This window comes from Cupressus sempervirens, chromosome 2 (assembly GCF_028749045.1).
Source record: "Cupressus sempervirens isolate cs-2001-9-10 chromosome 2, ASM2874904v1, whole genome shotgun sequence".
Taxonomy (NCBI): domain Eukaryota; kingdom Viridiplantae; phylum Streptophyta; class Pinopsida; order Cupressales; family Cupressaceae; genus Cupressus; species Cupressus sempervirens.
The window spans coordinates 372,999,993-373,027,863 of NC_143119.1; positions in this window are offsets into that span (position 1 = coordinate 372,999,993).

Genomic DNA, 27,871 nt, shown 5'->3' on the forward strand with positions numbered 1-27,871 from the left:
ATATATACTAAAAGATAATAGAAATGGAAATCTTGATGCAAAAATTGATGAAGGCATACTCCTAGGTATTCTACTAAAAAAAAGCTTATAAGTGTTTAAATTCTAACATTAACAAAGTTTTGAAAAGTAAAAATGTGAGAGTTGATGAGTTTGTAGAAAGAGGTGACTCTTCATGTAATGAGGAACCTAAAGATTATAGTACATTCATCTATATGGATGATGATGCTCCCAATACTCAAAGTGAATAGACAAGTCAAACTGCAAGTTGCCATCAGATAGGGAATGATGGAATGTGAATGTGATTTGGTGAGCAACAAAGAGAGTGTGCCAAGAAACAAACTAAAGATGTTGAGTCATAGATAGGAATTCTAACCATCATATAGAAAATGTTGAGAATACAAAACTTGAATCAGAACTAGAGCAAGAAGAGAAAATGAACTTGAGATTAATTTTCAAGATGGACCTCTAGATGATCAAAGAAGGAAAGTACCTAAGAAGTTTCATACTTTTTAGGTTTCCACCATAAGATCAAAATAATATAACTTTGGGTCTTGAAAATTGTCTATGTATTTGACATTTATGAGATTGTAGGTGTTGGGACTCAAAATTGAAGCCCTGATTTTGAGTACCATTCAACGGCTAAGCCCTATAAGCACTTTTTAATGCCTGTATACCTAGCTATCCTTTTGAGTTCTAAGAGGTGTTTAATGTTTCTAACACCTTACATTCAGTATGTCTATGTGTTCCATAAAGATAAATTGCCATTCTATAAAGTCCCATTTTGAGCAATGTCCAAATCTGTATTTTTGCCCAAGTGTCAAAGAACAACTGGAGGCCTAATTTGCAATTGAATATCTTGCACCTAGTGATGTTTCATGACTCACCACTTTGGGAGTGTTTAGTATCCATACTAGAGAACTTATGTTTTGTATTTTGAGTTGTTTTAGTATGTTTTGACTAGGTTTTAAACCCCTCAAAGTTGGTCATTTATTGTTGTCATGCTAATGCAAATTGTTTAGAATTCTGGGAGGCCCTCTTTGACTTGTTGTTACTTTGACCCAATTGATCAAAATGATAAAATTCATTTTTCATTTCATTCTAGAGGTTAGATATTTGTTATGTTTCAATTTTAATCTTATGGCAAATCTATTTGATTAGTTTTTAAACATGATTCCAAATGCAATTTATGATGTTTTATTGGTGTCAATAAATGCACATTGGTCATACCCCTATTCATGGTGTCATCAGTATGAATTTTTGATAGGTGAGATCAAATGGATTATATAATTTCATTCTACTCTAAAAATACTTTAAATATGCCAATTTTCAAATCTTGACGAATCCATCTGCACACTTTTCCAAGTCCATTTAGTTTGCAAAAAATGCCTTTCTGCCAGTGTTTCCAGTCTACAAATCTTAATAGCCCACTTTGACCACTTGACAAATTTTCCCCATTATTTTTCATGAGCCCTAATCACAAATCTATATTTTCCTTATGATAGTGAACCAATGTCCTAGTTTTTTGTTGCCCCAAATATTCGTTTACCCAGTTTTCAAAGCCAAAACAAAATGTGATTTATTATTTTCTAACACATTTTCTTGTAGGAAGTTCTTAAAGGGAAACTTTGACAATCAATATAGTTTGATTGAGAATTTTTCATGAGACAAGATTTGGCAGGATAATAAAAATGTGGAATAGAGAATTAGTGCTCCTTTTTCTAGAGCTCAATTAGGTGTTTTTGTTAGTTTTCAAAGCTAGTGGAAGGACCACTTGGCAAGACATTAGTAGTTGGAAAAAAATTGTAAATTGAGTTTAAAAATAATGGTTCAATGATTAATTTTAGAATTGATCAATATTGGATGTTCATCAGAGCATTTTAAGAAGTTAGTTGTTTGAAATACACATTTTTTTTAGCTAGACCCATTTTGGGCCTGACAATTTTTTCCATATGGATAAGGTGAAAAATGAATCACTCAATAATGGATTTTGAGAAAAATAAGGAGGTTTATATTAGTGGATTCTCCTCTTATAAGAGCATATGGATCCAGTCGCTTTAATTCCAATACAGAGCCAGTAATTGAATGGTTGGAATTTGCTTCCTCCTACCTTTTGTTTCATAGATTGATTTGGATGAGTTTGAGAAATATACTATTCTAGAAGCAATGATTGCATGGGACCATTCCCTCTCAAGAGGCTTTGAGATTAAATTAATGCACGTGAATTATCTTTGCAATAGGTCTCTTGTCAAGTGATGGAAATTGGGAAAAGACCTTGTTTAACAGGGATTAAAAAGAGCCATGCTCTTGATGAGCCTTTTTGTGAAGCAGCTATTGAGGAATTGTCAAAAATGTCTTGCTCAAGTTTCTTGAAGGTTATTCCTATCGAGACTCGGATCTCAACTAAGACTAATATAACTTGCTTAGAATTATTGGCTTTTCTTCAAGAGAAGGATCACTTTTTCCAGTTCTTTATTCAACTCTCTACCTCAACTACTTTAATAGGAAATGTGGTACCTCTTCCACAAGACATAAAGGCTTTAGATTAGCTCAGTTTTCAACCTCAATCTTGTAGATTATTTCTACATTGTTATTTTTCACCAAAGAGTTATGAAGGTAGCTTTGTTGAGTTGTCTTCAAGAAATGTAATTGATAAGTACATGGAGCAATTACATAAGAACATTGCAAGAGGTGTTAAGGAGGAGATAAAAGGTTAGTGCTATCAAAGGTGAGAGAAGTCAAATGTGAGAGAAGCTTTAGTTGTTGAAGTCCCAATTGATCTAGGCCCACTGATTCATTAGAGATAGTAGTCTCTATTACAATAGGCAAAATATTCTAATTGGGACAACTCATATAAGGAACAAATCATACAAGGAGCGCAGGAAAGCTTTGGAAGCTTAAAGATGATGTAGGTATGACAAGGAAGATGATTCACTTGGGGAGAATACAATGGAACCTACCATGGGATCTGCTAGAAGAATCCCATTATTCCTCCTTTTCATGTTGTCCACTAAGCAACGTGTACTAGGGGTCAATCCAAGGTCGAACAAAAGACCATTTGGATGCTCATCCTACCATTTTTTCACACTCCCCACATAGAAAGCATGTTTTCACTTTGAAAGAAAATTTTAATATGCATATTTCCTCAAATGCCTTCAAGTAGATTGCATCTTCCCAACTGTTCTTCATTTCCTTGAAAGAAGCAAATAAACATTAGCATTTTCACCATGGCATAGTTCACTCCAATAGCCTAGTTTTTATTAAGTAAGAATGAAAGGTTAAGTAGGATAAAAAATGTATCTCGGAGCAAGGAAGCATACAAAGGAAAGATGATGAATAAAAATGTCCCACATTATTTTTGAGGAGTCTTTTAAGGGTCTTTAAGAGTATGAACGTATACTTTATGTAATGTCTTAAGGTCTTGGGTTTTCTATAGCTGCAAGCTTATGTGAAGGGACCACATGGATGACAAAGACAGATGGATGTAGAGACCAAATAAATTTTGGAGGAGCACACAAATTGAGAAGATGACATGGAACTCATGGAACAAGATGACGATATGTGGATGATCGGGTGCTAGTCGCTATGTCACCAAGCAAAGATGCACAATCGATAAGCATAGTGACATGGTAACTGATTAGCTGGTAGTGACAAGGATCAATGATATGGTGGCATGGGTGAATTAGGAAAGGACACATGGTGATGAGGAATTGAGGTTTGACCAATAGTATGGTGCCATGTGGCACACATCTGGCACCTCAATGGATTTAAGGTTAATAAAATATTAATTTTTAAAATATTTTATGCAATATTTTCAAATGGGCATTCAAAAATAAAAAATCAAAGTTATAATTTTGTAAAACCTATAGTTTATACTATAGTTTTTTTTTTTAAATTTAAATATTTTGTATTTTAATGTGCAAAGGCATAGTTGGAGCTTGGAACTTTGAATGGCTACCAGGGGATAGTTTTTGCCCAAAATATAGACTACAATATACCATTGGAATTGGAAAGAGATGAGCTATCCATTTTTGGATCTAGATTTTACATAGGTATTAAGGGATAACTATTACAAGGGGTTATGTATTTTCAATGGGATGCTCAGTTGTAGGCAATGATTTCATCAGTGTAGTTATAGAATTCAATTATGATACACTTGATATGTTTGGTTGGCTTAATATGTTTGAAGTTTGGTGCAATAATGATGTATTTTGCCTCTAGTATTTCACAATTTGCATGCTTTTTGATGGAATTTTTTAGAGATTTTTGTCTTTTGCAAGCAGTTATTGTTCCATCAAATATCTTAGATATTTTATACTTTTGGGAGGCAAAATGAGCGAGGATTTGATTTGCCAATTGTTGGGAGAGATTAGAGAGATGCTTTTAACTTATTGGGAAAGTTTTCCAAGTGGACACATGGTAGTTGCAGAGTAGATCCAAGAATTCATTCCTTCTATATCTTTATTTCTCTCATTTAGAGTAGATGTCAATTGTTTTCTCACTGAAACCAGTAGTGTTCTAGTTTCATTTCATGTCATGTTCCTCTGAGATAATGAAAATTGATAATAGATCATGTAATATATATTGAGTTTTGTTTAGTGTTACTAGTTAATGTATTCAACCTTTCCAAGGATAAATACAAAATGGGATTTACGATGAATGATTTGTGTTCTCTTATTCTATCTCCTAATTCTTCATAAGTTGTTAACTTTGTGATTGAATGAATAAGGTTCTTTTAATTTAAGACAACTTGGACGAGTTGTGTATCAGATCTATTGCTTCTTTTAATTCAAGGACTTAAATAAATGCTTCAATGATTTGATAGGGTTTCTTGGTGTATGAAGGGGATGCTAGCAAGAATTGAGTTTGGAGATTTCAATTGATAAACTTAATTGTAAGGCAATAAATTTAGGTCATCCTACTATGTTACAATGGATAAGGTGCTAATCACTAAATCAGATGTAAGCTGAGATGAAGGTCATTTGCATAAATCTTTTTAATCAAATAAATTTAGGTTTTCATTTTTTGTAGTGGGCCTAAAGGAATTAACCCTCACTTGGCTTATGGGTTCATAGGTTATGATTTGTAGGTATTTCATTCCTATGTTATTGCATAAGTATTAGAAGATATAAGGGTTCCATTTTCTATTAATAGGTTCATATTATATGTTTATTTGCATTGGTACCATCTATTACAACCTCAAAGTTAACCCACCTAGGTTTTGCAGAGCCTGAAGTCAAGGAGTTATGCCTTATAGTTGGCCCAAGATTGTAGTTGAGTGTATCCATCATAGGAATTTGCTAGCCTTAGATGCATTGGTCTAGTTTATTAGTTATTTTTAAATTTGTTAAATCAAGAGCCAATAATAGGTTCTCAAGATTTAGGGATTCTTCACCTCATTATGAATGAGATACATATTTTATGTTCCTAAGGTATTGGTTCAAGTTTCTTTTTATATTCATTTTTTATGAGTTGAAATACTTGTTTGGAATTTTGGGTTACACTTATTCTGCCCTGGTGGCACCTTTTTCCTTTTGCAAGGATGGGATGGAATAGAAACCCTAGAATCCTATAAATTTTAAAGCTTGGTAAATGATAAGTTGTTTGAAAAGAAGGATCAAAATAATAATGAATGTCTAGTCTATTCAAGTCATAATGGATAATGGCTTTGCAGGACCAAATTTCTTTTGAGTATCATTGATAAAAATTGTATCTTGAGACAAAGATGGGAAGGAAATTTCAAGTGGATCTATGTCAGCCACATCATGAGAGATGAACAATGGTTAGGATTGAGTTTCAATATAGGAGGTTATATTTCCCTAGAATGAAAGCCCTAGAAGCAACTAATTAGTAAAGGAAGAAGTGCTTGCAAAATTAACACTCCATGAAGGTAAAGTTGAGATGCCTATCTTCATGGGTTGATTAGGCCTCACCTTCTATTTACCCCATTGGTTTCATGAGATGAGAGGGTACACAATGAGGACTCCCCTAAAAGAATTTTTTTTAGCATATAGAGTTCCTTTTGACCAATTTCAATACCTACCTAGTGATAGTTTTTCTTTCTCCCCATGGCCCCAAAACTCTACAAAATGAAAGACTAAGTCCAACGATTTCTTCTCCCAATGACTTGGTTGGGGGAGATTATATTCTATTGTGGTTAGTATTTGGTTTTATAAGCTCAAATTTTTTGTAACTTTAGTCCTTCTAGTGCATAGATAGATGTCCATAGATTCCTCCTAGATCATTTCTTCCACCATTAGCATGGATGACATACTTCTTAATGATGTAGTGAGAAAATAATGATGGTAGATAAAAAATGCCCTTTTTTCAACTATACATTTCCCCACACACCTGATGCATTTAGGGTTGTTAGAGGAGTAGATTTTTCTTATCAGTCCATGGATGCCTCAAGGAGATAATTGATAGAGATTTGATAGAAAAAGTGTGTAAAGACTAACACTCATGAACTAGATTTTCTTTTGAAATATTAGTTTAATACAACCTTTACTATCCCATGGGGGACATATGTATATGTTCAGATTCTATTTGGTTTGATAATGTAGGGGCTACATTTTAGAGATCCATGGATGTTGCATTTAAAGAGTATATAGATAAATTCATGGTTTTCTACCAACATGACTTGACAACTCATTCTATGAAAGCTAAAGAGCACTGTAACCATTTAGAGAAAATATTTTTAAAGGCTTTGGAATATGGAGTCTCTTTCAATCAAAATAAATTTATGTTTAGAAATATAGAGGGGAAGTTTCTTGGTCATATTGTGTCTACTGATGGAGTTAAGATTGATCTAGAGAGAATGACAGCAATAGATAAAGTCCCTAAGACAAAATGATGTCAAAGGTATTCAGTTATACTTTGGTCAAGTCAATTTTTTGAGAGGGTTTTTGACAAATTGTGTTGAGATTAGTAGACCTATTTCTAAAATTCCTAGAAAAAGAGCAGTCATTAATTGGAAGGGTGAACCTTCAGTGGCCTTCCAAGAAATTAAGAATAAAATTAAAAAAATCTTCTATGCTTAGGGCACCAAATTATGCAAAGCTAATGCACATATTCTCTTTTGCTTCCTTCCACATGATTGCAATAGTTTTACTATAGAATAATGAAGAGGGATTTGAACATCCTATTTCTTTTTTCAATAAATCACTCCAACTTGTAGAGCTAAAGTATGAAATCAATGAAGAACAAGCATATGCTCTTGTGAAAGTTGTGAAAGATCTTAGGTGTTATTTGGTAGGTGCTACTATTATAGCATTTGTTCCTAGTGCTAATGTAAAAGATATCTTTTCCCATCAAGAAGTGTTTGGCACAAGGTGTGATGAGACCAAAATATGGTTTATTTTATCATTTCATTTTTAGTTGAATTTGCAAACTTACTATAGACTTTGATGTTTAAGAAGATGATGTTTATGATAATTTTAGATAGATGTGTGCACAATTATTTTCGAAGACTAAAATGAATATGCTATGAAATGATATGTCATTTGATTAGAAAATAGTGAGAATGATGATTTTCTTCTTTAGCTAGGTTGGATAGTTCTCCTACAACAATGTGACATAGGGTAAACTAATTTAGATGAATATCTTGAATTAGCCTTGATGTATGTTATTAATTTGGAGGCACTAATATTTTGTAGACTTAAAGTTGAAGTTAACTCAGCTAAGCAGAGTTAGTAGCCTATGCAAACAGTGGTAGATTTCATTAATGACCTTCCACATCGCCAACTATTTCATCCATAATAGCCAGTACCTATTTTTAGGAAAATGAGAGTCAAAGTGGGAAATCTAGGGGTCATGAGCTCCTAAATTCCTATTCCATTTGGTGCCAAAGTTAATTCATCTATTATAATATTCAATGTCATTCATTATTTTAGTAGTTGATGGAGTCTAAAATCTAGGAATTCTATTCCTAGTTTGTGCTTAAATAATTGGAAGTTTGTGTTCTAGAGAGATAATTAATTAGTGGTTTTTAGTAGAAAGAAGAAGTTTCTAAGTTTTTGAGTACTGATGTAATCTTTTTGTTTATTAGTATGTATGTTTACTATTGTTATGAATAAAAAGATCATTTTAGGTTTCCATCTCCGAGTAGTTCTACTTCACTTCTCTATGGGGGGGCCACATAGGGAGTGAACTAATTAGTTAGCATAGGATTTACCTTCAGTTCATAGAACCAGAGTAGACTCTACTATTCCTACAACCACTAATAGCATAATTAGTGGATTTTTCCTATAGCATAGGTAGTTGAAGTAGTTCTTAGCTATATTTTCATGCTTTGTTGAAATAGATTTGATTCTTACCTTTATCATAGATTTCCTATAGCATAATCATTTGAATTTATGTAGAGTAATTGTTAAGTTGAGAGAAGTTTGAAGCATATACTTTGTAGAAACCACTTCAAGTTTACATCCTTGTTTGATAAATTAAATGAGTCCAAATGAGTTGGGTTAGAAACACTCAGGATGTCTAATCCCAGATTAAGTAGTCCATTGCTATAGTATTTTGATCCCTTTCTTCGGCCAAGAAAGGTGTAGATGGATTAACAAAATCTAGGAGTTTAACATTAAAATTCAAATTAAAAAATTGGTGAGAGGCCAAGGATTGGAAAATTTGATGGCTCAGTCCAGTTTCTATGCAAATTAGATAAATATTGTAGATGAGGATCAAAGGCCATTTACATGTGATATGGGTGATTGTGAGTGGTACAAAAATGTTATTTATTACCTGTAACATATGGAATTTATATCTCATTTGACTAATAATGAAAGAAGGTCTATAAAGTTGCTAGATAGCACGTATATTATCATTGGTGGGAACCTCTAGTGGAGAAATTTTGAAGGAATACTTTTGAAATGCATTGATCATAAAGAATCAACAAAAAAACTCACTGATATGCATTCTAGAGTATGTGGAGGTCATTATATGGCCAAAACTACTACTCATAAGGTGATGAGAGTTGTATTTTGGGGCCCAAGCTTATTTAAAGATGTCTATGTCCTAGTTAGAAAAGGTTATCCTTACCAAAGACTTGTTGGTAAGTTGAAATGCTCTAGAAATACCCCTTTAAAGTTAGTAGAAATACAAGCACCTTTCTAGCAGTGGGGAATGGATTTCATAGGTGAAATAATAAATAAGTCTACTACATGTTATTCATGGATTCTAGTAACAAGAGATTATTTTACAAAATGGGTAGAGGCTATTCCTACCAGAAAAGATACTAGAAAGGTTGTAAATAAGTTTTTGTTGAACAATATAATCACCAAATTCTGATGTCCTAAAAGGATAGTAACTTATATGTGCTTTGGATCAAAAGTATTCATATGGTTTTTTGATAAGTATGGCATTATAAGGTCAACATCATCTCCCTATCATCTACAAGGGAATGGACAAGATGAATCAACCAACAAGTGTTTTTTGAAAATCATAAACATGACACTAGAAGATAATAATAAGGCATGGGATTTTAAGCTACATCTAGTAGTTTGGGTTGATCGAGTGATAGTTAAGAAACCACTAGGTGTTTCACCTTTTGATTTACTATATGGAATTGAAGAATGAATACCTGAGAATAGCATGATTGGTTTGTAAAATTACATCTAGATTTATGATGATGACATCATAGATGATATGCAAGAATGAATGGATGATCAATTGGAAGGATTGACTAAGAACAAGAAGAAAGCCTTTGCCAAGAATGTTAAGTTGTAGTTGTAGGTTAAACATTTATATGATAAAGAGGAAGTTGCAAGAAAATTTGAATCAGAAGATTTGGTCCTAATATAGAATGCAAGAATGGAAGATAAGGGTAAACATGGAAATTTTGACCCTATTTGGTTAGATTGATATCCAATTCATGAGAAATGGGGAGAAGATTCATAGATTGTCAAGGAATTATTAGGAAACATCCCAGAATTTCAAATTCATGGAAAATTCTTGAACAACTAATTATGTTAAAGGTACTTATTATTTCCATGAATAGTAGTTTAGGCCTGTTTATATTTGTAAATCCCTATATATATATATTAGTTTTTTGTATATATGTTTCATGCTTTCCTATTGTGTGTGTAGCTCTCTAAAAAAGTTAGTTTTTACCAAGTATGTGGTCTACTTAAACTAGAGATTTTGAATCCTTACATGGGTGTTATCTATCCATTATCTCTAGACAAACCCACTATTGGCCTATATTTTTCACCTTTTTTGCATCCTAAAAATCTATTGTGAAAATCTAGTTTTCATTCTATGCAATTAGGGTTTACAATTTTCATGTGCAAATTTACCCTAGAAAAACCCTAGCTTCATGATCCTCATTTTTTTTCATTAAAAACCCTCATTTTAAAATGTGTTTCGTACTTCTTCAAATACTTAAAAAAATTCAAGTTGCAACCATGTGACCAAGGTAATCACGTGGTCACCACATGGTTAAAACTCTTAATATTTTATGGTCTAACGATGCAATGAAATTAAGCGCTTAATGATCGTATAGTCATTGCAGTTTATTAGAAATGGTCATTTCATATATCAAAGGAGTGACATGGTTTGTAAGAAGAAGATAATAGTGTTGTACAGTTAAGAGTGAAGCCAGAATTGAAGTCACAACCCTATTAATAGCACAAGGATCTGACATGTGGAACCTGATGGAGTCCTTTTTTAGTGGGACCCGAGCATTGTTAGTAGGGACCTAAGATATGATTGGACCACATACTCACAAATTCTAGTGAAGTGTTTCGAGACAATGTATCAAGCTAACCATCATTCAATAAATAGATATTGAATAGCCCTAATCCTATTTTAGGCGTAAATCTTAAAAGGATAAAAAATTTCATGGAAAGTATAGGGAAAAAAGACACATGCCATATATGAGACAAATGAGAAACTACTATGTGGAGGCACCTAACATAACCTACTTGTTATAACATAAATATTATGGTGTGATGATACGACTAAGGTTACAAAGCTATTCATAGTTTCAAAACTTGAAGATCAAATAGTCAAAGTATTGAAGTGACCTACTAATCTCTTTGATTCTATAGTCACATGGCTAAGTTTTCATTTTAACATAAGAGATGTGATGGTACAAAATAGCTAGTGCTCAACTACTATTGAAAGATGATGCAACAAATTTGTAATTACAACATTCAAAAATATTTAGAGCCAAAAGAGCTTTGACCATGAAGTTTCTTTTAGAGAATTGATTTATCGATGAAGAAGTGTTTGGAGGAATCAAATTTTGACAAAAATGGCACAAGAAGAAGGAAAGTTGATAACACAAGTCAACATAGAAGAAGCCAATCAAGGTGTTGAAAAACCAAAGACTAATTTAGCAAAATTATATGTTGAGGAGTGGGTTTACTTTCTACTAGGGTCATATCATGCCCAAACAATAAATTCACACATTTTCAAATACATATAATTTCTAGAAAGATGCAACCATGCTGAAGATTAATAAAAATGAGTTGTTCTAGTATTTTTACAATAGTAGGTTTGATAAATCACCAATCTGTAACCCTTGGATCAAAAACTTGGCAAAGTTAATCATACTAGAGGTGATAGTGGATGTAGACTTGGTGAAGGCTCTAGTAAAATCATACAATCCTACAACTCATGGATTTCATAGGAAGGATATGAGTCTATTGTGCACCTTGGATAGAGAAACCTTCATTGCAATTTTTGACCTTAGAGGACCAATTACAAAGCCCATTGAGCTAGAGAAGATGACTATAGAAAAAAAAATTCACTGTTAAGTTCATGAGAAGACACATCCCTAAGTCTAAGAAAGAAAAAGGTGAACTCCCTAACAAGGTAGGAGACTCCATGCCTTTGGATTTTTTTAGCAAATATTTATTGTATACTTTGGTTAGAGTAGACAAGGTTATTGGATTGGATGTCACAATAAATTCTCTTAGTAATAATAATATCATGGCCCTAGACATTCAATATTTTCACCATAATGTAGGGTGTGACTTTGTGACCCACACTATGAATGTTACGCATAATGAGATTACTGCTACTCGGAGTGGAGAGATGGGGAATTTCAAATTCCACCATTACCCATTGTTGATGTGTACCATCCTCTAAAAAAATATAGGGTACATTAGTTCTAATTTCATTGAAGGGGTGGAGGAGAATGGAGAAAACTTGCTAGCATAGTTGTGGATGTGGTTATGGAAAAGGTTTTACCCTTACTCCAATTTTGCTATTTTTCATAATGATTTTATTTTTCCAATTTCCAATATACTAGTTGATATAACAAAGAGGGTTCCTAGGGGTTTAGGATACTATTTAGACCATATTCATACCCTCAAGAAGATAGGAGGCTAGGCCATGATTGAGAAAGTCTTTTTCTTTTTGACAATTTTTATTTAATAAGGGCTTATGGATGCCACCAACCCCCTCACTCCCAATGTTTTTCCTAAATATACTCCAAAAACATTTGGGACAATATAATTCTTTTGGCAACTAATAATGATGAACATGGAATACTTAGGGTTTGCAATAAAAATGGGTTCCTTTGTTCCTAAAAATTTCAAAATAGGAGATTTTATCACAGGGAAGGATGCTACAGAAGAAATATATTCATTCATAAGTGAATTCCTATTTCCATCAGCCACTACTAGGACCTATGATCCTAATAAATTGGTTAGGTATGCCTTGAAGAAGATGAGGAAATACACTCTGCCAAATAGAAAACCCTATTGGGAGGAGAATGTCATTATGAACTACCTAGAGACAAAGGACAACAAAAACATGACCCTAAAGTGGAGAGAGCTCATGAGGGTAGAAGAGGAGGTGAAAAAAGAAGATCCCTCCTTTAAAGGCTTCTACAATGAGGAGAGGTACCTAGGTAGGTATAATAAATGTCTAGACAATTTTGATGCATTAATGTCTCAAGTCCCTCCTAAAATAAGAGATAGAGAGTAGCTCAAATCTCTACTACATGATGATGTGATAGAAATTGATATTGAAGATGATCAACCAAAATGTTCATCATGGGCCCAAGGTGATAGTAAGAAGAAAAAAATGATAGAGATCCCATATAAGGAAAGGGAAAAGGAAATGCAAATCCTACTAAGGGGAACAAAATAGTTTGATGACATTAGGCATAACTTTTTAATAAGGCAAGCAGGTGAGAATGAACAAATCCTGAATAGACTAGAGTTTCAAACAAGGATATAAGATGAAAGGATAATCCAAACTCAAGAGTTCATGAAGGATGATGATTTATGAATTTAGAGGAGTTAAAATTATTCTTGTTCAAGATTAAGCATAATGAACTCACACTCCAATTACAATCAAGAGATTCACAAGAAAAAGTAGCTAGACCCAAATCATGAAACTCTCACTATGGATGAGGCCAAGGAGCTAGTGTAGAGAAGTGTGAGTGTAGAGAAGTGTGAGGTTACTTTTCCTTGGATGAGAGCTCATATCATCCTTCATGCTAGAACAAATAAGAAGACAAGACAAATCTATCTCATTTGAAGAGACAAATATTGTAGGAGAGTTGTAATGATCTTGATTTAATGTTGACTCCAAGACAATGGTAGTATGGAGCATGACCCCTGAATCTAACAAGCCAAATTTTATGGAAGAAAGAGACCCACCCCAAGGAAATGTAATATTTTGGAATGTCACTACAACTTCAAGTGACTAGATTCACAATATAATCAACATTGCATCACTAATTAGGAAGAAAAAATTGGATATTCTTGAAGAACAATTGTATCAAACTTATAGCATATCCATTGATACTAGGAAAAAGTATGAGGAAGAACTAAATAAAATATATGTGCTAGAGAAAAAAGTGGTTACCCTTGAGAATGACATAAGGACTTTGAGAATTGCAATCAGACCTATCACAGAGGTCAAAGATCAAGAGAACCAAACTAATGTTGATACAACAAATGTAGGTATTGACCAAAAGATGGAGGTGGATGAGCTGGATGCTACAAAAGAAAGAGAGACTAGAACAAGAGATAATATGCTCTCACATACAATAAGTGTTCTTAAATAGGTTTCTTAGAGTATCCACATTAGTTATGTTGCACTACAAGGAGTAGAATACCAATGTATAAAGGCACTATCTATTATTTCTGCCTTTTTCACTAAGTGGAGTCCATATATTTTGTTCTTTAAGAGGTTGTTCCCAAATTTTATGTAGGAAAAGTATTTTCCCAAGGAAACCATTATTGCCACAATGAAAATGGTAAATAGAGTAAAACAATTAAATGCATTATGTTCTTCCAAGCTATAATCAATAAATAATAAAATGAAGGTCATTTCCAATGGGATGCCTGGCTTCATACCTAAACTTATTGATGATGAGAACAAGCTTAAGGAATGACATGAGTGATCAAACTCCTTTGACTACATTTTCAAACATGAAAGGTATTTTACCTACACCAATGGGGATATTGACATTGTAATGATTTTTTATATTGTTGATATATTATACAAGATGGAGGCAAACATGAACAAAAAAGTTACACAAGTTAGAGCATCACCTTATGCAAAATTGAATAAGTGTTTTTAAGTGAACTTAATAGAGTTAGGGGAGCCACCTGGCTAGATGAGGAATAATTAATTATTCTCTAGGAGGTGATAACTAACATAAAGGAAATTCCATCTAGAGATAGTGACTTAGCATGCAAAAAAAAATGGCAAAGAGTAGGAAGAGAGGAAAAATATTTGATAGAGACACCTTATCTTTTTAGTTCACCTATTTTGGGTGTGCTCTCATTACAAATTATAGAGTTGATCCTGAACATCCATATTGATAGTTGTTCAAAGTTTGGTTATCTTCAACATTCTTTTTGTAATAATTTTATCCTATTTGTTAAAAAAAATTTATTGTGATTTTGAACATGTCCTCCCATCTCAAGCTTGTTTCAATCCTTGTTTCTATAAAAGGATATCCAAGATATGGAGTGACAGATCAAGATTCATTTTTTTGAACTAAGTTTTGTTTATGTTTTGAGTTGGTCCATGCATACTATGTAATGTTATTCCAAAGTTTGAATAGAAAGTTAATAGTGGCTTTTTTAATAGAGTTGTGTTTTGATAAGGATGATCATTGAATTGTATACAATTTTAAAGAACTTAATACAAAATGTAGAAAGTTGGTTCTTCATCCTAGATATTGTCTCTTCTTTTATCTCCATTTTTCTCTCTAAGAATTAATGGAAAAGTCTATTAAATTTTATTTGTAATTCATTTTGAATTATATTCTAGTTTACTTTTGCTAATAGTCTAATAGGTTATGTAAATCCTTAATGTAAATCATAAGAAATTTATGGTTTTCATTGAAGATTTTGATAAGTATGAGATCTAGAAGTGAATATTGATAATATTTAAACAAAGTATTAACATAGATCTAGAAGTAAATGTCGAATCCTTGTGAGTTTGTGTCCCAATAGATAAGGCACTAGTTATCCTCTAAAGTTTATCTAGTTCGAATATCTTATACCGTGCAAAAAAATCATATAGATCAATCATTTTACTATTATGTTGTTAAAAAATTTAAATGTTAGCCTATGCTTGATTCATAGATTTTAGGGTTTGATAAAGTAGCCATTTCTCATCTCTTTCCAGTCCTTGAGTTAGAAGAATTAAGGGTAAATCATCTGTTAAATTAGAATTCACGTTGAGAGCTTTAAGTTTTAAAGAAATAAAGAATGAATTCCTAGGTATACCTACTTGAATCCTACACAATTCAAATCAGAGAAGACATCAGAGTCTTGTCAGTTGGTCCTTTTATTTTGCTTCTCAAAATTCCCATTATGGTCTCTAGCTAATTCATAGGTTCTCTGATCCAATAAGAGGTTGTTAAAATATTTTCAAATTAGAAGCCAACATCATATTTGAAAATATGTCAACAACTACAAAAATTGAATCATGCCCTCATTGAGTCCTTGGTAAACCAAGAAAAAAATTAATGATGACATCCTCCCAGAACTTATTTACTATATGTAATGGCTGATAATACCCCATATTATACTTCACTCCTTTCACCATCTAATATGTTCTATAATTCCATGCAAAAATATTAACATCTTGCTACAAATATGGCTAGTAATAATTTTCAACAACCAAAGCAATGTTTGTTCTCTACCACAACGTGCAGCAAATCCTAGATTATGCTTCTCATTGATGAGATTCCCCCTTATAGAAATTATGGGAATGCATAACTAACTCCCTTTGAACAACATACCACCTTCTATTATGAAATCCAACCACTTTACCATGTTAGGTGTAACAAGTTATATACAAGCCTTTTAATCTTCACCAAAATCAGGATCCTCCATATGTAAATTCTTGAGTTCCTTAAAACCAATGATCTTTGTCTTCATCTTTGTCAACAAAATTTGTCTCCTACTAAGAGAATCTTATACTCTATTATACTTTCTACTCTTGTGTTTAAAAAAACAAATATAACTCTACAAAAGCTCAACCCATTTCAAATTTCTTTTTTTTCAATTTTCCTTCACTATTTAGATATTGCAATGCTTGATGACCAACCTAAAAAAAAAACTTTTTAAGAAGAAGAAAGTGTCTCAACTTCTTCAATTCTTGAACTATACTATAAAATTCTTAATCATAAACATAATAGTTTCTTTTGGTATTATTCAACTTCTCATTGAAATAAGCAATAGGCCTACCTTATTAGCCCAAAACAAGTCCTATTATAGTACCTCTAGCATCATAGTGTACTTGAAACAACTTATTAAAATGTGTAAGTTCTAAAATAAGTTTCTCTATAACTTTATGTTTTAACATAGTAAAACTCTTATCTACACCTATTGTCTACTTAAATTCTTTTTTATCTCCTGTTGTTATTTCAGTTAAGGTTTTATAAATACCACTAAAACCTCAGATAACATTTCTATAATAACTAGCTAGTACATGGAAAAATATCACCTTTGTCCTACTCATTGGTGTAGGCCATTCAAGGAAAAACTAAACTTTCTCAAGGTCTATTTTTAAACCTTCTTCTAAAACTACAAACTCTAGGTATAGCAACTCATTCTTTGTAAAACTACACTTCTACAAATTTAATAGCAATTTTTCTTTTCTCAACTTATGAAACACCTTATGAATGTGAATCAAATTCTCCTATAATTTATTATGAAAGATCAAACCATCATCTAGGTAAGAAATGAAAAACTTACCCTTAAACTCCTTCAATACCTCATTCATGAGTGCCATGAAAGTGTTCAGTGCATTGGTTAGGCCAAAAGGCATGACTAACTACTAGTACAATCCTTATCTTGTCTTGGAGGAATTCTTCCACTTATCTCCTTCTTTGATGTGAGTCTTATGGTACCTACTCTTCTGATCTATCTTTCTAAAATTTACAACTCCAATCAAGAAGTCCATAATATCATCCATCAATGAAAATATAAATTTTTACTTCATCATTATATTGTTGATAGCTCAAAAATATGTACACATTATTCATTTTCTATTCTTATTAGGTGCTAATACTAGTGGAATAGGTGCACATTGACTCAGAATCTCTTAAACCAACCTCTTCTACAACAATTGGTGCACTTTCCAATTCAACTCTTCACTTTCTATTGATGTCATTATGTGTGTTTCCTTATCTAGAAAAATGGATCATGTGCTCAAGTCTATTTGGTGACTAATCTTCATCAATAGAGGTAATCCATCAAGTACATTCTTGTTGGAGCACTTTTAGTTCCCCTATATTTTTCAAAATTCTAGTATTAGGGTTGAGCTAATATCATGTCATATCTGTGTGTAGAATTCCCTTAAGGAACTTCTCCTCTCGTATATCCAATTGTGTGTAACTAGGTGGGAATTCAAAAAAAATCTAACACATTCATTCATATTAGGTGATTAACAAAGGGTGGGTAGGTATATACATTTCCTAGATGAGAGGGAGGTTGTTCTAAAACCCTAATGCTTTGATCAAGTGTTCATGGTGAAGAAATGATACATTAGAAAAGAAAATCACAATTATATTTAGAGAAAAGGGAAATAGAGGACATTGATATCAAGGCTAGAGGATATGATGTAGAACATGGAAACAAGTTAGGAGGAAGATCAAATCAAATCCAATATAGAAGAAGGGCTCAAATATGAAACGATGGTGATGGAAATTAAATAACTAATGTAGAATTCATCAAAGTCTCTGTGTCATTAACTGAAAGGTCAATTTTCCTTGGAGATGGAATCCTAACTATCAAATGAGGATTAGATCAAAGGTTTTCACACCATCTCAAGCAACCCACTAAACTCTCAACTTTATGTTGCAAAGTAGTGATAATCCCTAATTTGTAAAATTATAGCTTATATTCCATGTGATGAAAGATAATTCACTAATCTACTAAAAGTGAATTAGGTAGTTATGTGAAGTCATCACAATATCTTCACTTTATGGAAGTCATTGATCAAAATCAAATCAATGACTATCATTTTATCACTTTTCAAAGATGCATGAAAAATAACCAAAGTGAGAATGTGAGCATTGGACATGTGTCTTAGCGGGCCCATAATCAATGGTCTCCTAGGGAAAAGTAAAGGAAAGACATCACACTAAAGGGTTTTATCCTGAAAAGAATTAAAAAATGCCACATGTTAGAAGAAGGTAAATGTACCTTCTTTATCAACACACAAAGACTTAATCATGACCATTTATCAGGTAAGAAGGAAATATATATCGATGATGATAATTTAAACTTGGGTGTCTGTTAGAATATGAAGATGTAGTTGATGGTACAAAAGGAAGATTGAACATTTTTTAGGGTAATCCAACGATCCCAAATGCCATGGGTGGTGTCAGGTGTCAATGAGGAAGGTCAACCACCAAGATCATGCACCCAAAAATATCATGTGACACTTCATTATTAGCCTTATCTTTTTAGTTCCTTCTTCTCTATTTCATGTATGATTATGTAATGGGCATATGTTCATCTATTTTACTCTGAATGGTTCAAGTCCTCCAAAATGTAATAATAAATTTTAATGACTATGTATCTAAAGTCCTATAAATGTAATTTTGATAGATAATACAAACATCAACAATTTTATGCAACTTCTCACCCTGTATTTCTAGATACTGAGTGAGAATCGAGAGGTTATATGAAATAGAGGATTTGAATGATATATGCATCTAGGTCTTCTCTGATCTTAATTCCATTTGAGATCAAAATTTCTAATGTTTTTTTTTATTGTCTACTCAAACTAAACTAACCATGTATAGTAAAGTAGTCTCTATGGAATTGTAGAATAGATGAATTTGAAGTTGGTGATATCTTACTAGATTCCATTTTAGTGGAAGCTTATTAATCAAGGTGGATTCTATTTCATCTTTCATGTGCATCTCTATTCTCTCCATAGATTACATTTTAGTAGGACTAATCTACACTTATATTAGAGTAGGAATAGTATCAAAAGGGCTTTAAGGTAACTTGTGATATCCCACTGGGTGTTATAGGATGCCCAAATCTATTTATGCCTGGGGTGTTTGTAGTTATGAGCATCCTAGTTTATCCTCTTCTTCTCTTAGGTTGAGAGCATACCCGCATCCCAATTATCTATCAAAGACACAATTCATTCCATATTTTTCATATAAGGGAGTTGTACCTTATAATTTAGAGGGAAGTGATATAACACATATAATGACCCATTTTTTGGTGACATCCTTTTGTTCTATCACATTTTGAGTGTCTAGAGTCAAGGTAAAGCCAAGTTAGCAAGAGGGACAAACTATTAACCAATAATTGTCTGATAAAATATCATGAAACTCTCTCAAAAAATCTCCAAATTCTACAAGTATGTCTTATAATTCTTCTTTACCATCTTTTGGGATTACAAAAAAATTAATATGCTCATGCCTCATACCCTTGAAAAACTTCTTTCTATCAAAAAAATATTCTATCAACACTAAATAACTTTTCTTCTTTCTTGTTCAATGGTTTCAAATTATGCTTCATTCTATCCTTTATCAGAATACTGACATTTACACATCCATCATGTACAACATGTCTATCAAACTACCATGACCTAGGTCCAACAACATATTGCATCTATCCATTGGTATGAAATTGCATAGCACCTCATCTTGGTAGCTTGTAATCTTGAATTTCACTAGGAATTGTTCATTGACTAGATGACCTCGTGGTCATCCTTCACCCAAGTGATACATTATGGACATAATTGTTTCTATCTCTTAAGTTTTATCTTTGTGACCATCTTTTCTGACACTGGATTCTTAGTACTTTCATGATCAATGATCACATCAAAAAACTTATCTTGACATGTGCATCTTGTGAAAAACAAGATCATCCTTTGATTAGTTTCATTCTAACCCCTTAGAAGGACTCTTCTATTAACTAGGACTTCTCCTCTTTTAGCATCTTTAGAATGTGGTGATTTGGTATTCTAATCAATATGCACAACTATGGCCTGGCCTTCTATCTTTTTACAAGTCCTTCCTTTCTACTATGAACTTTCAAATTCTCTATGCCATACTTCTCCACAATGAAAACATTTTCCACATAAACCTCCTCTTCCATATCCTTTCCTTCTTGCTCTTCATCTATGATTTCCATTGTTCTAATCATCAAAATGATTGAAATTGTTTCCCCTCTAGTTTTGACTTCTACTCTTGGTCTCATCTATGTTCTTATGATTGTCCTTTTAGCTTGCATATGTGGCCATCAGTAAGATCTCCCACTATGGCCCCTTCCACTATTCTTGTTATCAAACTTATTTTTCAAGATTTTCTCAAGTCTCAAATAAAATGATTAGCCTCAACCTATTAAGATAATAGAAAATGTTCTCCTTGTCAACTTCTGCATGACCTATTCTAATGAGAACTTGATAGAACTCTTTGATATACTCTTGAATAGATCTTCCTCCTTGCTTCAACCTCTTCATTTTCTTTATTATGGAAAAATCATAATCCATAAGAATGAATTGTCATTTCAATTTAGCTATCATCCAGCTCCATCTTGTGATTATTTCCTTCCCTCTTCTATTTCACTCCAGCTAAATCTCCATCCACAAAATCTTTGCATGGCCCTTAAGTTTTTCCTTTGCAAACTTGACCTTATCAGGATTGTTAATATCTTCATTTTCAAAGTATTTCTCTAATTCCTTAATCCAATCGATCAAATCCTCTTAGTTAAGATTTCCCAAAAATTTAGTGTTGGTTAATAGTTTTTTCTCTTATTAGATTTTATAATCTTGAATCTTTGATATCAAATCCTTGGAGAAAAAAAAGGATGTTTACCAAAAAATGGGTCAGTGTGTGTAATTCGTCATTGCCCTCTGAATTCCTAGGTACAACTCCCTATGATTCTTGCAATGATATGTAATGAATATGTTTTTAGGTGATCAAAAACTCTTGATGTTATAAGCTCTTAACCTAAGAGTAGAAAATGATAACCAAATTGTTTATAAACACAAACAATTTAGGCAAGATTTATATGAATAACCTATCACACTCAATGGAATGATTGCAGTAGATTATCTTGATATTTTCTAACTTTTAATTCAATTATAACTGCAGAAGTGGGAAATAAAGGATTATACATATGAAGGCAAGTGGAATTGATTAAACTATTCACCTTGACTAAAATGGAATTCAACAAGTATCCAATAGATTCACATACATTATTCTTCAATTTTCAGTGAATTATCTAACATGTATGAAACTATCAAGAGAAGAAACAAAATTATATATGAAACAACAAATGGAATTATTGTACTGCAAATATCAAAATGAAGTGGAATCCATCTGATTATTTATAGGATCATATATAATTATCTTTCACCTCTAAGTTAAAAGCTATCTAATGCATGGACCACAAAACATGAAAATAAAATTCTATAAGTGGAATTATAGAACCCTTCACTCTCAAGTTTTTTGACCATTGAATTATCCAATGAGCTTACATTTATAGTTTTTTATTATCATTTCTTAATTCTAGTAGAGCCATAATCATACAATAGAAAACAAAATGAGAATAAAATATGAAATTAATCAATATAAATCGTGACATAAGCATGTGGTATCTCTTTTATTGATGATTCTAAATTAGTGACATTCTTGAAAAAACTCCATGACTTTTCATCTTGTTAGCTTGGAAAATCCTATAGAAAAATCATTTAGTCTTCATCTTCTATTGTTTTGTGCTAAACTACATATTTCATATTCCAATGGTCATTGGAGTTTTGAATTACCATTGTTGATCTCAAATTGACAGTCAAGATTAAATTGTTACAAACCTCCTTTGTCTTTTGCTTTATAATATATTTTGTGGGCCAAAAGGAAAAGTGTCTTGCTATCACCTTTCCATTACGAAATTTCTCTTGAAAACATTTTATAGTAAGATGGTGATGAACATAGATTTATGTTGATCCAATGATGATAATAAAATGATGTTAAGTCTCTTTATTTTATGCCAGGTCCCTCTTTCAAACTAAGCACATCATCGTAGGTAGATGACAGAATTTTATTTCTTGTAGAATCATACATCTAACTTCTTTACTTTATAGTGCTACATTGAATATACTGGGCCCATCTAGACACACCCTAATCCATTATTATGTCGCTATGATATTTTTGTAGAATTTTTTTTTATAATGACATGATGATGCTCATAGATCTTTTAAGATCTGATGACTGAAGGCATTCAACTTTCATTTACTATTTAAATGGGACCCAATTTGATAGCTAAGCATTTGGACTTTTCAACTAACCAATAGCACATTGTTTCATTCAATTGACTTTTCAACTCTATGATGTATGAACATGTATTAAACATCAATTTCCAATTCGATTTAAAAAAAGGTCATACCACCTTCGATTTAGTTCCTTCTTCATTTTTGCATTTTTGAGTGTGCATACTATATTGAATTCAATCAATCTTGCTTATGACTTGTTCTCATGATTTTTGTATCAATATTTAGCCCTAGTCTTTGACGTTATTTACTACATATGCTCTGAATATGCTTGAAACTTCTTCTTTCTTTCAAAATGTATTCTTCTTAAGATATAAACTTTTGACCATGAAGTTAGATACTCACAGAGATTTAGAAATGTTTTCATGAAGAATTGTTTCATAGCATGAATCTTTATCTTCAGCATGATTAGAAGTAAATCAATAGAATTAGTAGAATATCTATACCACCTTCTCATTGGGATAAATCATAATATACCCTCGAAACCCTAATCACCTAGCTTTGGATTGATGCATTACACTTATGGTTCCCTGCATTAGGTTAACTCAAAGGAATGATGAGAAGAAAGACCATCCTATAAAAAATCTATACTTGGACTCAAAACATTGACATTTGACTTGACTCAAAATCCTAAGGCAAAAGGCTTAGACTAAAACTTGGGCAATAAATGGCTCTGTCTAGGGATTAAGCATAATAATGCTTGAAAGAACTCTAGAAATCTTTGGTTCCACACAAATGGTGATTACTTGAACAAGAAAATAACAAACAAAACTAGGAAACAACATCAAACTACTAGGAAAAAAAATAACATGAAAAGAAAACCTACCTATCTAGTTGCTATGCAAGGGCTACCTACTTTTAGTTTTGAATTTGATACAACTTTAGATCCTGCCCATTATAAGATTATGGTAGGGTTTCTCCTATGAGATATGTTAACTTGAAGGAATCATTTTGATTCACTTGAAATTTTTGAAAAGGCCCTTTCCACAAGGATTGAAACTTGGAATGCATACTTCTTGGCTCATGTCTCTTATCCCATAAAAATACCAAATCACCTTCCACAAAATTTCTAGGTCTTTCCCTTTTATCAAACAACTTTTTTATCTTTCCTTGATGTTCAAAAAATTTTCAACCATCTCTTCTCTTTCTTCTTACAATTTAGTGAGATACATGATTTTCTTCTCTAATCCATTTTTTTGAAACATCTTCTTCAATGGCAGTCTTTAATTTACATGCAAAAAGTTATAAAGGTAATGGAAAACTAGCTTACACTCCATAAACTAATTCAAGTGATGAAATACCTATAGCTCTTTTAGGTGTAGTCCTATCAACCCATAAAGCATCATGAATGTTCTTATGCCAACCTTTCTAATTGTCTGAGACCAATTTTTTCAAAATATTAATCAGGTTTTTATTAGTAGACTTAGCCTTCCCATTTCCTTGAGGGTAATAATTAGAAGAATGTCCAACTTGAATACTATTATCATAAAAAAATTCAATAATCTCTAAAGAGGAAAAGTAAGATGCATTATCCATTATCAGTTTCAGAGGGACTCGAAACCTAATTAAAATATGTTCTTTGATAAATTCACATACTACTTCTAATTAAGTCTTCTTCATTGGCTTTGCTTCAACCCATTTACTAAAATAGTCTATGGTAGTTAATATATATGAGTGTCCCTAAGAAGAAGGAGAGTTTATTGGGTCTATAAAATCTAAACCCCATTGATGGAATGGAGCTTCAGTTACCTCTAGCCTAAGAGGTAATATAACAAATTGAGGTTTTCCAGTAAACATCTTACATTTCTAACAATCAATTACCCACTTAAATGAATCTTTGAACACACTAACTAGTAATAACATTATCTCAAAATTTAGAATGCAATGACAGTGCTAGAAAAATGTCCTCCACATGGTTCATCATGAAAAGATCTTAACAACTTCACTTGTTGTTCCTTATGCACACATCTTAAAAATGTTCCATCAATAGCTCTCTTATACAATACATCATCATGAATCACATATCTCAAGGATTTTTTTTTAGATCTCTCCTTTTCTTAGTAGTCAATCCATCAGGGTGTTCATGATATGTGAAAAAATAATCAATGTTTGAGAACCAGGGATCCTGAAGACTCACAATAAGAACATTTGGAGTATCTTATTCTTTGCATTTTTAGTTCTCTACCAAGGCTTTAGAAAGTACATTCCCTCTTACAAGTTTGGTTGGCTTAATCTCTATATCATATTCTTGAACTTTGGCTATCCACACTCCTCTATTATTGAAACCAACATCTTGTTGTATCAAAATACTTTTCATTGCAAGATCTGGTACCTATATTTTGAATGAGAATACAACACATAAAATCTAAAATTCTTTAAGGCTCTCATCACTGCATATGTATGTTTTTCCATTTGAGAATATCCAAGTTCTTAATTTTCCAATGGTATACTCATGAAAATTATTGGGGCTTGTGTTTTCTCATTATTTTCTTTAATCGATAAAGTTAACATGGTATGCTCTGAAGAATAATAGTAGATAATGAATTCTTTGGTGTAGTCAGGATGAACAAGCACAAGAGCTTTGGCATTGACATTCTTGATATCTTCAAAGGCCTTTTGCCCCATATTACTCCATTTGAAAGTTTTATTTCCTTTCATCATATCAATTATACATTAAACTATTTTAAAGAAATTAGGAACAAATCTTCTCAAGAAATTTACCTAGCCAAAGAAGGACTTCACTCTAGTTTTACTCAATGGTAGACTTAATTACTAAATAGCTTTAACCTTATTTGGATCAATCTTCACTCCTTCTTGTGATAAAATATGACCAAGAAACTTTCCTTCCATGACACAAAATAATGATTTCTTTGGGTTCAAAGAGATACCATGCTCTTTGCATCTTTGTAACACCTTTTCTAGATTCTTGATATGATCATTTCACTTCTTGGAAAATACTATCAAATCATCAAGATATATGACAATAATTCTATCTTTCAAACCTTCAAAAGCCAAATTAATTCCACATTGAAAAGTTTCTCCTACATTGATTAAGTCAAAAAGTATTCTATTGTATGAAAATGTACCTCATGGTGTGGTAAATATAGTCTTGAACTGATCTAATTCATTTACCTAAATTTTATTGTATTCTAAAAATTGATCCAATGTGGACATCATCTCTGATCCTACAACAATCTATAAAAGATGATCCCTATTAGGGAGAGAAAAATTATCCTTCAGTGAGGCTTGATTTAAGTTTTTGAAATCTACAAAAATTCTTACTTCTCCTTTCTTTTTTCTCATAGGTACAATATTAGCCACCCTGGTGGAATAATAAATGGGATATATAATACTGGCCTACATCATTTTTTCAATTTCCTTGAAGATTTCCCCTTTAACTATATGATTATAATTTCTCTTCTTTTTCCTGAATGGTGTTCCATCTAGTTTAAGAGGGATTTCATGTTTGAAATTCCCACCTATGAAATTCTTTAGGTCTTCATAAATCCAACAAAAAAAATCCTAAAATTTAATAAGTAATTTCTTGATCTCTACCTTCTCTTCTAGTGTGCAATATTTTCCTATGTTTATCATCTTGGGGCTAACTTTTGTTCCTGTGTTAATTCCATCATATTTACCATAGGTCTTTCCCTTCTTATCTCCTTCTCTCTTTATATATGCATCATGCCTTTCAAAAATTTTATCTAAAGAGATTAAGTGAGGTGGAATCTTATTACCTTTTAACCAAATCACATCAGATCCTATCTTCTTTTTCATCTCTTGCCACTAAATCATCACCTTTTGAATTAGTGCTTCCTTAAAAATACAAAAATTAAAAAGGATCTTCCTCTTAAATGAATTTGAGTATTTTTTTCTCATCTTCAAATACCTTCCATGACTCCTCATTATTAGGGACATTAGGGCCTAATAGAACTTCTACTTTATAGGTTTGATCTTTGAAATCAAGGTGTGGTAAGAGCAATGATCTAGTGACTATCAAAGAATCGGCACTTGAATTGAATTGTCTAATTACTCATGAAATTGAGAAGGATTTACAACCCTCAATTTCATACCACACCTTACTATGGTAGTTTCTCAATCTTGAATTCTTCACTGCATATTGATTTCTGACTTTTCTTACTACCAACTCTGCATCTCCTTACACTTTAAGCATCTTGACTCCATTTTTTCTTGCTACCATTATACCAAGAAGGAGAGCTTCATATTCTGTAGTATTATTAGTGTTTTTAAAATCCAACTTATAAGGAAAAAAAATTCATTTCTCCATAAGGTAATATCAACACCTACCTACACCTAAACCAACATTTACACAACTACCATCAAATTCCAAGGTCCACAATTGATAACTTTTATTTTGTTTTGATTCTTCTAAGATCTCAAGGGTACCAAAGAACAACATATAATTGAAAAATTTCATTTCATGATACAAGATTTGAGATCTAGGATCATCTAATTTCAAAATAGTGAATTTTGCTTTCTCTTCTAGTTCTAGCTTCATCTTTTTTTCTCTAACTTGTATATTGGCACTACTAGACCAATCTAATTTTATTTCTTCCCCCATGTCTTTGAAAAATCTTCTACTTGAGAAAATTCCATAGCTTGCAAGGATGTATGCTAATTGAATGGTAAATTTCAATATCTTAGAGGGGTAAGCAACAAGGGAAACTTGAGCATCTTTAATCTGTCCTAGCAATAACACTTGTTTAGCATCCATTGAGTAGCATCTACCAAAATTTTTAGTCAATGGGAGTCCTAAAGCTTTTGCAGCCATAGCAGACATCACATTATTAGAGGCTCCTGAATCTATGATGTAATTACTCAATCTATTTCTATTGATGAACAAAAAAATATAAAAAGGATTTGGCTTTTGTTTTGGTAAGTAGCTAAAATAGTAGATTTTTCTTCTTGAAACAATCTAGGAATTGCAAAACCTTCATTATCAAAAGAAGCTCCACTAGTGTTAGCCTTATTATGATATTCAACATTGGTATTAATATTATCATCATCTATCTCTTTACTATTGCAATGCTCAACTAATCTTTTCAATTAATCAAGATTAGAAATCAAACAATCCAATGGAAATATATAAATTCTTGTTTCTTCACAATATTTTACTATGTCAAAGGAATCA